At 32.8% G+C, this 12460-nt stretch overlaps 1 protein-coding gene across 3 annotated transcripts in view; it reads right to left on the bottom strand.

Annotated features, from left to right (window-relative positions):
* Window positions 1–12460, bottom strand: part of LOC140449583 (uncharacterized) — a 584439-nt gene that overhangs the window by 502303 nt on the left and 69676 nt on the right. The gene's annotated exons all lie outside the window — the stretch shown is intronic.

Below are 12460 nucleotides of genomic sequence, written 5' to 3'. Positions count from 1 at the left end.
ACCTTCATACGAAATTATTTGGCAACGTCTCATGTCGCGTAGTCAAAGCACCGAATCAAAGTACGAACACAGGTAACGAACGAGTAGAGGTGGGCATTCTTTTTTTTTTCGAATCTGGAGAAAACTAATAAATATTTTTGAAAAATTTAAACGCAGAATGAAAGAATACATTATTACCGAGGGCCGAAAGTCTCTGAAAACTTCTATAATATTTATTTTAATAAGTTACAGGAGCGAAAAAAGAGAAAATTTAGTGTGATTTTGAATTTTAAGTATCTCATTCAAAAAAACTTTTTGTTTATTTCGGCTCTCGGCAATAATGTCACCTTTCAATAAAAAAGATACATTTTCTTTTGTCAATGCTGTAAATGGGATTCAGCTACCAGATTACTATGTCTTGATCTCATTAGATGTAGTGTCATTGTTTACTAACATCCCAATAAAGTTGAAATTATACAAGAACAATGGTCTAAAATAGAACAATTCACATCCTTATCAAGAAAAGACTTGCTGTCATTAATAACAAACTTATTTATATGACAGCACATATTTTTGTTTTTGTGAAAAATTCTATAAACAAATATTTGGAACACCAATGGGCAGTCCTCTTAGCCCTATGTTCTAAATATGTTCCGAAAGTATTTCGCGGTTAGTACAATTAAAACTTTAATAAAACAAAATTAAAAAATTTGTTTGGTGATCAGAGAACAGAAGAGCCCCTACAAATAGATACAGATGAAAAATTAAACATTCTCACCGAAGAAGTTTTGCAGGCAATAAAAGGCGCAAAGAACAACAAGGCACCCGGCGAAGACCTAATAACAGCCGAACATTTTAAACACCTAAGTGATAATGCTGTCAGGAAATTAACATCCCTCTACAACATTATATATGAACATGGCATAATACCGCATGACTGGCTAACATCCACATATATAGCTCTTCCTACGAAACAAAAAGCAAGGAAATGTAAAACCATCGAACTGTATTCCTAATGAGTCATGCCGCTAAGATTTTTATGCGAATAATTTATAAACGAATTCAAAATAAGTGTGAAGAATACCTGAGTCGTTCTCAATATGGCTTTAGAAAGGGTACAGGTACTAGAGAAGCAATTATGCGATTGACACTGATGGCGGAAAGGTATCTTGAGGTTAAAAAACGGCTGTATGTGTGCTCTGTCGATTATAGAAAGGCCTTTGACCGCATCAAACACGGAAAATTGATCGAGTTGCTAAAAGAAGTAGGGTTGGACGGACACGACATAGCTATCATAAGTAATACATACTGGAACCACACAGGATGTGTTCGAACAGAGAACGGAAACACCAAGTACATCAATATAGAACGAAGAGTGCGTCAAGGGTGAATTTTATCCCCTCTATTATTTAATGTATATGCCGAACATATAATCAGAGCTTCTCTTGAAGATCGCCCTGAAGGTGCCAGAGCCAATGGGATCATCATTAACAATATAAGATATGCCGATGACACCGTAGTATTAGCAGAAACAGAAGACCAACTAAATATATTGATGAACACATTATCAGAAGAAAGTCACAGGCTGGGCTTGGACATTAACTTTTCCAAAACCAAAATTCTGGTATTTCACAAAAACCCCCATGAACAAGTTACACCTAATATACAAATAAATGGTATCACCCTTCAGAGTTCCCAAAGCTTCATATACCTGGGCAGAGAACTAAATAGTCAACTAGACCACTCAAAAGAAATTAGAAGACGCATTGAAATAGCAAGATCTGGTTTCATGAATATGCGTAAAATGCTCTGTAACCCCAAGCTATCAGTCTCAATAAGATTGAGAACACTAAAGTGTTATGTGTGGTCTCTATTACTATATGGCTGTGAGACCTGGACTTTAAAACAGTATGACGTCAACAAATTAAATTCATTTGAAATGTGGATGTACCGCCGAATGTTAAGAATAAGCTGGACCAGCAGAACTACGAATGAAGAAGTACTGAGAGCAATGAACACACGCCCTCATCTGGTCAATACTATCAAAATTAGAAAGACGTCATATCTAGGACACATAATGCGCCACAACAGGAAATTTGAGCAGCTCCAAGTAATATTAGAAGGCAAGATTGAAGGTAAAAGGGGCATAGGACGAAAGAAAAAATCTTGGCTACGAAACATCAGAGATTGGATCCACACAAAAGGAAATGAATTAATTGATCAAGCCCAGAATAGAGAGAAATTTGCCATATTGATCGCCAACCTCAAAAGAGAAGGCACTTAGGAGGAGGAGGACAATTAAAACTAGAGCTAAGATTAATACTCGACAATAGTGAAGTGAATATTGATCGGTGTATTAGTGTCTGGGGAGCCGCGAGACAGACCTTGGAAGCCCTGAAGAAGACATCAGAGAGGACGTCGAAAGCTCGGCACAATGAAAATCAACGCGCATAATCGATTGCATTTCACAAAATGTCTGAAAAATATTTGGATAGGTGGACTTCTAATATTACTAATAATTGGACAAAGAGGAATGTTGTTTTTATTTACTTTTCTAAGTCCATAAATATATGAAGATGCGCCATTGTAAAATATTAATTTATTTTTTATGTTTAAGTCTATGTATTTCTTATTATATTATTTCTAAATGAGCATACATACAATTTATTGTATCTTAACAGCAGGTAAACGGCTAATAGTTTTGTTCCTAATTTAGGGATTTTTCAAAATCTCCCAGTTTATTGAATTAGGTACCTAAACATTTCTAATTTGATGCTCAGATTTGTAAATCATTTTTGTTTTGATATTCAAAGCGTAAACACTCGTTGTGCGTAACAAAAAGGAAGATTGTGATTTTATAATGCCTAAAACAACCAGTGCTTCAACTTGGATTAAACCTTATAAAGAGCTGTCTATGGATATGGGAAAAATCTACTGTTCAGTCTGTGGCAAAATTGTAAGTATCTAATATTTTCTATTAAATATCTAATATTTCATACATACAGGGTGTTTCCAAATGACACTTACAACGTTTGACTGTAGATACTTCTCGAAAAATTAAACAAAACGATATAGTTAATGAGAGGTCAAACTTATTTACTTTTCGAGATACAGGGTATTAAAATTAAAAAAAATTAAATTCTTTTAGTTAATAACAACAATAACTTTAAAACCAATAAACGTATTTACTTGAAATTTTGTACTCGTAAGTTGTTTTTAAATGAAAAATAGCTTCCTTTAGTGAGAAAAAATTGTCCATGGTACAATACAATGGTGTGTATTTAGAAACATTTTTCACCTTTACTTTTTTTTATGAAGTCAGCTATTCTAAAACACAATTATTTTTATTGTAATGGAATTAACAAAAAAAAACTTTTGTTGAATTTTAAAATAAGTTATATGATGTACTAATGGTTGGTAACAAAAACTAATTTGTGGATTAATACTGCATTTAAAACACTTAGCGAGTGTTTTTTTTTCCAAACCAGTTATTTGATTAACCAAAAACACCTTGTATACTTTTATATTTTAAAGGTTGGGTTAAAATAAAGGTTTTTATTTTTATTTATAGATAGCATGTGAGAAGAAATTTCAGATAGACCAACATGTGAGAACTGCTTCACACATTGCAAAAAAAAAGGAAAAATAGGAGGAAAACATCAAACTTCAATGGCTAAATGTTTCCAATCTACTTCAAAAAAATTAGATGAGCAAGAAACTTTTAATGAAGACTTGTGTCGCGCATTAGTGTCTGCAAACATACCGCTTTCAAAATTAGCAAATGTAAATTTTAGTTCGTTTCTAAAAAAATATTGCAAACTTAATGTTCCAAGTGATCGGTCTCTAAGAAGAAATAATGTGAACGGGCTATACTCGTCGGTGTTAATTAATATTAAGGAAGAAATTGCAGATAATTATTTTTACATATCTGTAGACGAAACCACTGATTCCTCAGGAAAGTATATTGCTCATTTATTGATTGGTGTTCTTAAAGAAGATACCTTACCAAAATCTCATCTTATTTCATGCCAGCAACTTGAGAAAACAAATGCTTTAACAATTTCGCGTTTTATACAAGAAACATTAGCAACTTTTTTTCTTCCGACAACTATTCCTTCTAATAAATTACTGCTTATTTTATCGGATGCTGCTCCTTATATGGTGAAAGCAGGACAAAATTTAAAAATATTTTTCCCAGATTTAATACATGTTACTTGTGTAGCGCATGGATTAAACAGAGTTGCAGAGGAAATACGAAAAAAGTTTCCTCTTGTAAATACCATGATATCCAGTGTCAAAAAAGTATTTCTTAAATCTCCTATAAGAATTCAACTTTATAAAGAAATGCTACCTAACATTCCTCTTCCACCACAACCTATTTTAACGCGATGGGGAACATGGTTAGAAGCAGCTAATTTTTATCATTTTGTTAAAATAAAGAACATAATTGATACGTTAACAGATGAAAGTTTCCAATCTCTTTTGGATTCTAAACAAACTTTTCAGAGTAACTTGCTTCAACAAGAACTTTCATTTATAAAATCAAATTTTAGTTTTGTTCAAAAAACAATTACTCAGTTAGAATCACCAAAACTGTCATTGTTCGAAAGTACAGCATTAATAAAAGAATTTGCGTCATGTTGTCGGAACGTTAGAGGTAATATTGGAAAAGATATTTTAAAAAAATTTGAAGCTACTATGGAAAAAATAAAGGTTACCATATTCTTTCTGAAGTAGTCAGTGTTCTAGCTAGAAATATTTCGGAAACAATTAATTTAGAACCAAATGTTTTGGTTAGTTTGAAAAATGCTCCCGTTACATCAGTTGATGTTGAACGAAGTTTTTCCATATATAAATATATGTACTCAGACAGAAGCCACAAGTTTTTGTTAGAAAATTTTGAACACCACTTGGTCATTTATTGTTACCATAATTCTAAATAAGTTTATTCATACTTAAAAATGATGTAGTTACTTAAAATAAATGTAAATCTTAATGAATAGTAGGAAATATTTAGTTATGTACACTTTTTTTTTTAAATAAAATTGTTACTATTTTACGATTTTTTTATTTATTTGTATGCATATTTTGTAAAATATTTGCATATTTTCGGGTAAACACGTGCATATTTATGCGCATATTTTCTACATTTTTATTTGCATATTTGCCGAAGTCTATTTATGACATTTATGTGCTATTAAAACTAGTAAGTTTCCTAGAACAAAATACAGTTCTAGGAAAGCTTTATTTTGTTTTAAATAATATTTGTATTGACTTTTCTGGTGACCTGCATATTTTTGTATTTTTTGAGTATAATTTGTGATTATATTGACTGCTTCGCCTCTGTTTCTCTAAAAAACACTGTTTGAAGTAACGTTCGACTAAACGTATAATTTTATGTATTTTGATGTTTTTCAATAATAAATCATTAAGAAATTGCAATATTCTTTGGAAGAAAAAACTAAAAGAAGAAAAGTGAAATAAAAAACAAACTGCAATTTGTATTTTTGCATTCTCCAATTAATTGTTGGATTGTGAAATTGTTCAAACATTCTCTGTTATGATAATTCATTCGAATCAGTCTTCTTGAATAACTCTATAAAAAAATATGATAAATCTTCTACAACCTCACAATTTCTCCAAATTCGGTCAGTTTACTACCGCTTATCTGACACGTTCCTTGTACAACACGTTATCGGCCGCAAGGAGGTGTCGGAAAACGATTTGGTTGGCACTTTATTTGAAATTTATGCCCCAACTCTCTGACCACGTCTAAAGCAGAAGTTGGCCGAGATCCAATAATATTCTGCGAAGGGTTCAATGTAGTATTCACAAAATATTTTTTTGGAGTGCGAAAGTAGTTGATATTTATAAAATATAAGCAAAACGCAAAGATAAAATCTGTATGACATAAATGGTTGAACGTAAGCTTTTAGCTTTTATAAATTTTTTTGGAACAATAGTTTTGTGAATTTTTTTCCATGATTTCTAGTTTCTCTTTTTAGTTTGCTAAACATAATAAATCTTGTTTTTTTTTCTTTAGTAATTCCTAGTTTTTCTTCTATCAGTGCTTTGTCATTACCGTTAGCGAATGTTCAGTCATTAATAGACGACATCTATTGCTACGATAAAGTCAAGACAAACGTAAGCATTTATGCAATTTCTTTAACAATTCTTCAAATATTTATAATATTCTTATTAGTGACGCTTATACGTAGTGTTAATTAAATATTACAGATCATAGTAGATACAACAAATTATGGTATATAAGAAAAAGTATGGTACTCTTGTAGCATGGTACGAAAATACTCACTAGTACTCTTATCCGTCTCAAATCTGGATAAAGGAGGAAAGTTTTAACAGCAGGCTCTCTGCTCTATGTTAAATCCTAACTTGTTTAGAAGTCTAAACTGTTCAGGAAAAAGAACATTCAACATATCGACCTGAATATTGAAGCCGAACGTATTGAAAGAGTACACGGATTTAAATATCTGGCATATACAGTAAACGAAGTGGGACCCAGAAGTAGAGATTAAGATCCGAATTAAAATAGCAAGATCCAAATTCATGAAAATGAGAAAGCTCTTAAGCAACCGCCACCTAAGCGTTAACCTCCGATGGCGCGCCACGAAATGCTACGTACTCTCTACGCTACTTTACGGAGTTGAAGGGTGGACGTTAACAGCAGCAACTATAAAGAAGTTAACGGCTCTAGAAATGTGGCTGTACCTACGCATACTTAGAATACCTTGGACAGACAGAGTGACCAACACAGAGGTATTAGGACGAATGGGTAAAGAGGTGGAATTGTTAACAACTGTTAAAAGGAGGAAAGCGTCATACCTGGGCCATGTGTTCCGTAATGATAAGTACAGTCTGCTACAGCTTATCGTGGAAGGCAAGATTGAAGGTAGAAGAGGTTTGGGCAGAAAGAAGAAATCTTGGCTGATAAACTTGAGAGAATGGTTTCAAATACCAGAAGCTGCGAACACAATATATGCGGCACAAAACAGAGAAACCTATCGTTTGATGGTGGCCAACGTTCGGTAGAAGACGGCACATAAAGAAGAAGTTTAGAAGCCTAAACATCACCCCAGATGCGAGGACGTATCTGCGAATAAACGACAAATGTTTAGAAGACGGTTAATGAGTATGGGAACATGGAAGATATATGGAACAAGAACATGGAGGTAAAGGAAGCATTAAGGAAATTAAAAAATGTAAATCACCAGGAGATATCAGATAGTCAGACAGAATACCGAACGAACTCCTAAAGTACAGAGGATCAGATCTGACCAAACAACTATTGAAACTAATCCAAAAAATAATAGAACAAAACAGAATTCCTCAAGAATGGAGATTAAGCATTCTAATACCTCTCTCTAAAAAGGGAGACAAATCGGACCTGGAAAATTTCTAATTTATTAAAAACAATACTAAAATTAACAACCAAAGTGATAACAAATAAACTGAATGAAATTATAACAGTAACAAAATAAAAACAAGGTTTTAGGTCGGGAAGAGCATGCACCTACGCCATATTTATAATGGACCAAGTGCAAGAGAATTCATTAGAATACAACAAATCGGCATATCTATGTTTCGTGGACTTTAAGAAAGCATTTGACTTGGTTAAATTAAAGGACGTTATCAATTTATTGTACGCAAGAGAGATACCTCTAGAAATAATAAAAACTATCGAAAATATCTACCAAAACAACACAATAAAAGTAAAAATAGAAGAAGAACTAAGCCACCCTGTTGAAGCTGGCAATGGAATAAGAGAGGGAGATTCCCTGAGACCTCTATTGTTCAACATGGTCATGGATGAAATAATAAAAAAGTGAGAACTAAAAAAGGATACCAAATGGGAGAAAAACTACTTCAAATAGTCTGCAAAGTAAGTGAATGAAACAAAAAACACACAGGCTGCCTGAATGAAACAATATAAAGAAATAAAAATATCGGCACAGAAATGAAAGGCAGAATTTACAAAACAGTTATCAGACCAATAATAACATACGCGGCAGAAACACGACTGACACAGAGAGGACAAAAAGGATTTTAAAAACAGCAGAAATGAAAACACTTAAAATTAATGGTAAGACACTATGGGAAAGAGGTAGAAGTACAGAAGATGAAGAACATCAAGAACTGGGTAAGAAATAGAAGAGTAGAATTAAACGATGATATCAGTCTTCTTGTTAAATAGTCAGGATTAAATAATTATGTTTTTAGCAGCATTGCGAAGCATTGTATAGCTGTGGATTCCTATCCATTGTCGAATATTGCGCAGCTATGACATTTTTTCACATCCCACACCTCTCCTACCCTCTATCTTCCCTTCGAGTATCAGTTGCTGAAAAGTATATCTTTCTCCTCGTAATATGTGTCCCAAGTATGCAGTCTTTTTACTTTTTACATAACTAAAAAGTTCCCTATCCTGTAAGCCCGGTCTTCTGAGTACTTCCTTATTTCTGACCCTGTCCTTCCATAATATTCTAAGCATTCGACGCAGGCATAACATTTCAAACACTTCAAGTTTGTTAATGGAACTGGCCTTTAATTCCATTCCGTACAAGGGAACAGGCCACACGTAACACTTAAGCATCTTATATCGTAGGTTGAAGTCCAATTTGCGATCAGTCAAAAACTTACGAAGCCTCAAAAAAGCATTTCTGGCTTGTTCAACTCTGCTCGTTATTTTATTCTCGGGGTCCCAACCGTCGTTCAGCAAACAACAAAAGTATTTAAATTGCCTGACCTGTTCGATTTCTTCTCCATAGACATATATCTTTGCGTTGGGGCAATCATTTCTACTTATAATCATTGTTTTTGTCTTCTTCATATTTATTTTCAAACCCCAAGCTTCACTTGCAAGATTTAAATCATTTAAAAGGCATTGAAGAGCTTCGATGTTATCTGCCACTATGGCTGTATCATCGGCATACCTGATGTTATTAATAAATATGCCGTTAACTTTGATACCCTTATTAGAGTCTGCCACAGCTTCTGCGAAGGCTTTTTCTACATATAAATTGAACAGCATTTAAGCCAGTATACAACCTTGCCTTACTTCTTTTTAATGGAGAAATCTTCTGGTTCGTTGACATTTTGAAGACGTACTGTTGCTGTCTGGTTCCAATACAGGTTGGTGACAATTCTTATATCCTTATCGTCCAATCCCAACTCTTGTAGGTATTTTATCATCAATTCGTGTTTTACATTATCGAATGCTTTTTCATAATTAATGAAACAGACAAAAATATTCTTTCTTTGATCTAAACAATTCTGTATTAATGTTTGCATACTAAAGATCGCTTCTCTCGTGCTAAGTCCATTTTTCAAACCAAACTGACTCCATCCACTGACCTCTTCACATTTCTTAAACTTCTTCTTCTTTCTTGATATAATTCAAATGACAATAAGTAGAGTAGTAAAGACGGCAAGAGATGGTTCCCTAATAGGAAGACGATCAGTAGGAAGACCACTGTTAAGACCACTGAAGTTAAGGTAATTCGCTTCCAGTAGTTGTCCTTCTTAAGTCTTCCTTTCTCCTCGTTTCTCACCCTATCTGTCCATGGTATGCGGAACAGTCCCACATTTCGAAGGCCTTCAACTTTTTAATGGAGGATAATTTTAACGTCCATGTCTTTATGTCATATAAGAATATAGAGTGACCTAACTATTTATGTATTATAGTTATAAATAATATCTTTTAGCAATTAATGTTGTAACCTTGTAAATGTCACATCTTTGTTATTTTTTTTTAATAATTACTTTATTTCAATTTCTTTTGATTTTATTCATTTATTAACTTTATCTTTTATTTACTATTTTTATTTTAAAAATAGTTGGCGTTCAACTCTTCATTCAACTCTTTAGTCAACTAAATATTTTATTTATTCCTTATTTTTTATTTTTAATATCATTAAATTTATCAAAAGCAGTTGTTAGTTCTAATTGTCCTTTTAGTAGTTAATTTCATAGTAGTGTAGTTAATTTATTATTTTAATTATATTTGCACACCACCCATAGAAAAATAAGCTTTATTTTTGCAACTTAAATCTTTGAAAATAACCAAAACTGCTTAGAGGTATTTTAGAATACATTATTTGCTTTAAATTTTGTATTTAAAAGAAATCCTACCTTGTTTAACTTCGCCATAAGTGATCCTTGTTTTAATTTAACTTCCCTTATCAAATATGTAGCTTATGCAAACGATTTAATATTATACTGTCACGGTCGTTCAACATTTACTAGTTATAAAATTTTGCATGCGGTTATAAACATAATAATCAACAGGACTCACTGTCTGGGACTAACTTTATCCCTGCCAAAATCCAAAATTAATAAATTTAGCAGACAGCCTTCAATGCCTCCTACACCTATATTTATAAATGATTCACCTCTTTCCATAGTTAGCCATTGTAAAATGCTGGGTTTGACATTTGACTATATATTATCTATATTATCCACAATAACAAACAACATCAACATTACACTAACAAATCTCAGTCCCTTTTTTCCAATTCCTCTTTTAAATAAGCACCCCCTCAAACGAACACACATTTAACAAATCAATAAATACGAAACATCTAAAGACTCATGGTAAAATGCATTTTTCCAAATTATACACAATTATCACTTTGATCACTATTATACACCGTGATTGGTGTACACATGCATCCAAAAGTGATTTGGGGGTGTGTCTGTTCAGTCAACTTAAAAAGAATCTCTTGTGCAGCGTACATGTTGGAGAATTGCAATCCTAGAGGCTGTTAAGCATATTAACCTCCCGAACCAAAATGTTCTATTTGTATTGCACAAATTCTCTAGCTTCCATTTTATACATTCAGGAAATATTTACCGATCATCCCTTTATACAAAATATCCATTACTCTTATCAACATCTTTCTACATTAAACACTAAGATTACCTTTATATGAATTCCGTCTTACATTAATATACCTTAAGAGAAACTTAAACAAACCAATGCAGAGGAAATAATAAAAATAGAAAATTAAAGAGATGACTCCATAAAATCATTATATCAAAAAAGGCTAGAACAGAAAATACAAATGGAAAATATCTAAAATGAAAGCAATGTAGAGACTAGCTGGAGAAAACTTAAGAAAAATATTCTGAATGCTGCCCGAGAAGCCCTTGGAACGAACATTATAAACAAAAAGTGGTCAACGAAAACACCATGGTTTACACTAGAGGTTAAACAAAAATGTCACCAAAAAAAGAAAGCTTTCCTAAAATATAAGTCAGAAAAAACGAATAAATCATGTGAAGAATATAAAAATGGATTTTTATGGACAACAGAAACAAGTATGGCGCTTCATAAGACAACAAAGAAGCGAAATGAAAGAACTAGTTGAAATAAAACACATACAAGAGGATACATGGGTAGCCGTCCTGACAGAAATGTTTAAAAAACAAAACGAAGAACCTTTAGAAACGCCAAATATAATAACTGAGGAAAAGACCGAAATCTCCCAAAACGATGTGAAAGAAGGAATAAACAAATTAAAAAACAGAAAGTCACAAGGAGAAGATAAAATACCAAATGAACTCTTAAAATATGGAGGTGATTACCGTGTATAACAACTGCAACTTGTTACTAATAAAATAATCACCACGATCAGAATACCAGATGAATGGAGGAGAGCGATCATGGTGTTGTTCTTCAAAAAAGGAGATAAGAAAGACCCCAATAATTATCTAGCAATAAATCTATTAAATATAACACTTAAATTGACAACAAGAATAATAGCGAAAAAAATAAACGAACGAATATCTCTGCGAGAGGAACAGCAAGGATTTCGGACAGCAAGATCATGCACGGATGCAGTTTTTGTAGTAAGACAAATAAAAGAAAAGTCGCTGGAATACAACAAACCAGCATATATGTGTCTGATAGATTTGAAGAAAGCGTTTGATAGAGTGAGAATTCGGGACGCGACATTTATTATATGAAAAGGGAATATCACTGGATTTAGTAAAAACCGTTGAGAATATATATAAAGATAACATAGCTATGGTAAGATGTAAAGGAAAACTATCGCAACCTATCAAATATGAAACTGGCATTAGACAAGGAGATTCGCTGAGCCCATCAATATTTAATCTGATAATGGATGAAATCATAAAAAAAGTTAAAAAATAAGAGGATATAGAATGGGAGAAAAGGAAACAAGGATAATATGCTACACCGACGACGCCATAATAACAGCTGAAAATGAAAATGACTTACAAAGATTAATTAAAGAATTCGAAGATACGGCTCTCATATACAACATGGAGATCTCAACAGAGAAAACTAAGACGATAGTGATATCAGCGGAACCAAGACGATGTAAACTAGTCGTAAATAACAAAACAATAGAACAAGTGATGGAAACTGAATACTTGGGAATAAAACTGTCAAGCTACGGAAAAGTGTAAGAAGAAGTACAAAAACAAGTGAACATGA

This window comes from Diabrotica undecimpunctata, chromosome 9, assembly GCF_040954645.1.
Source record: "Diabrotica undecimpunctata isolate CICGRU chromosome 9, icDiaUnde3, whole genome shotgun sequence".
Taxonomy (NCBI): Eukaryota; Metazoa; Arthropoda; class Insecta; order Coleoptera; family Chrysomelidae; genus Diabrotica; species Diabrotica undecimpunctata.
This window is presented reverse-complemented; position numbering and strand designations above follow the sequence as displayed.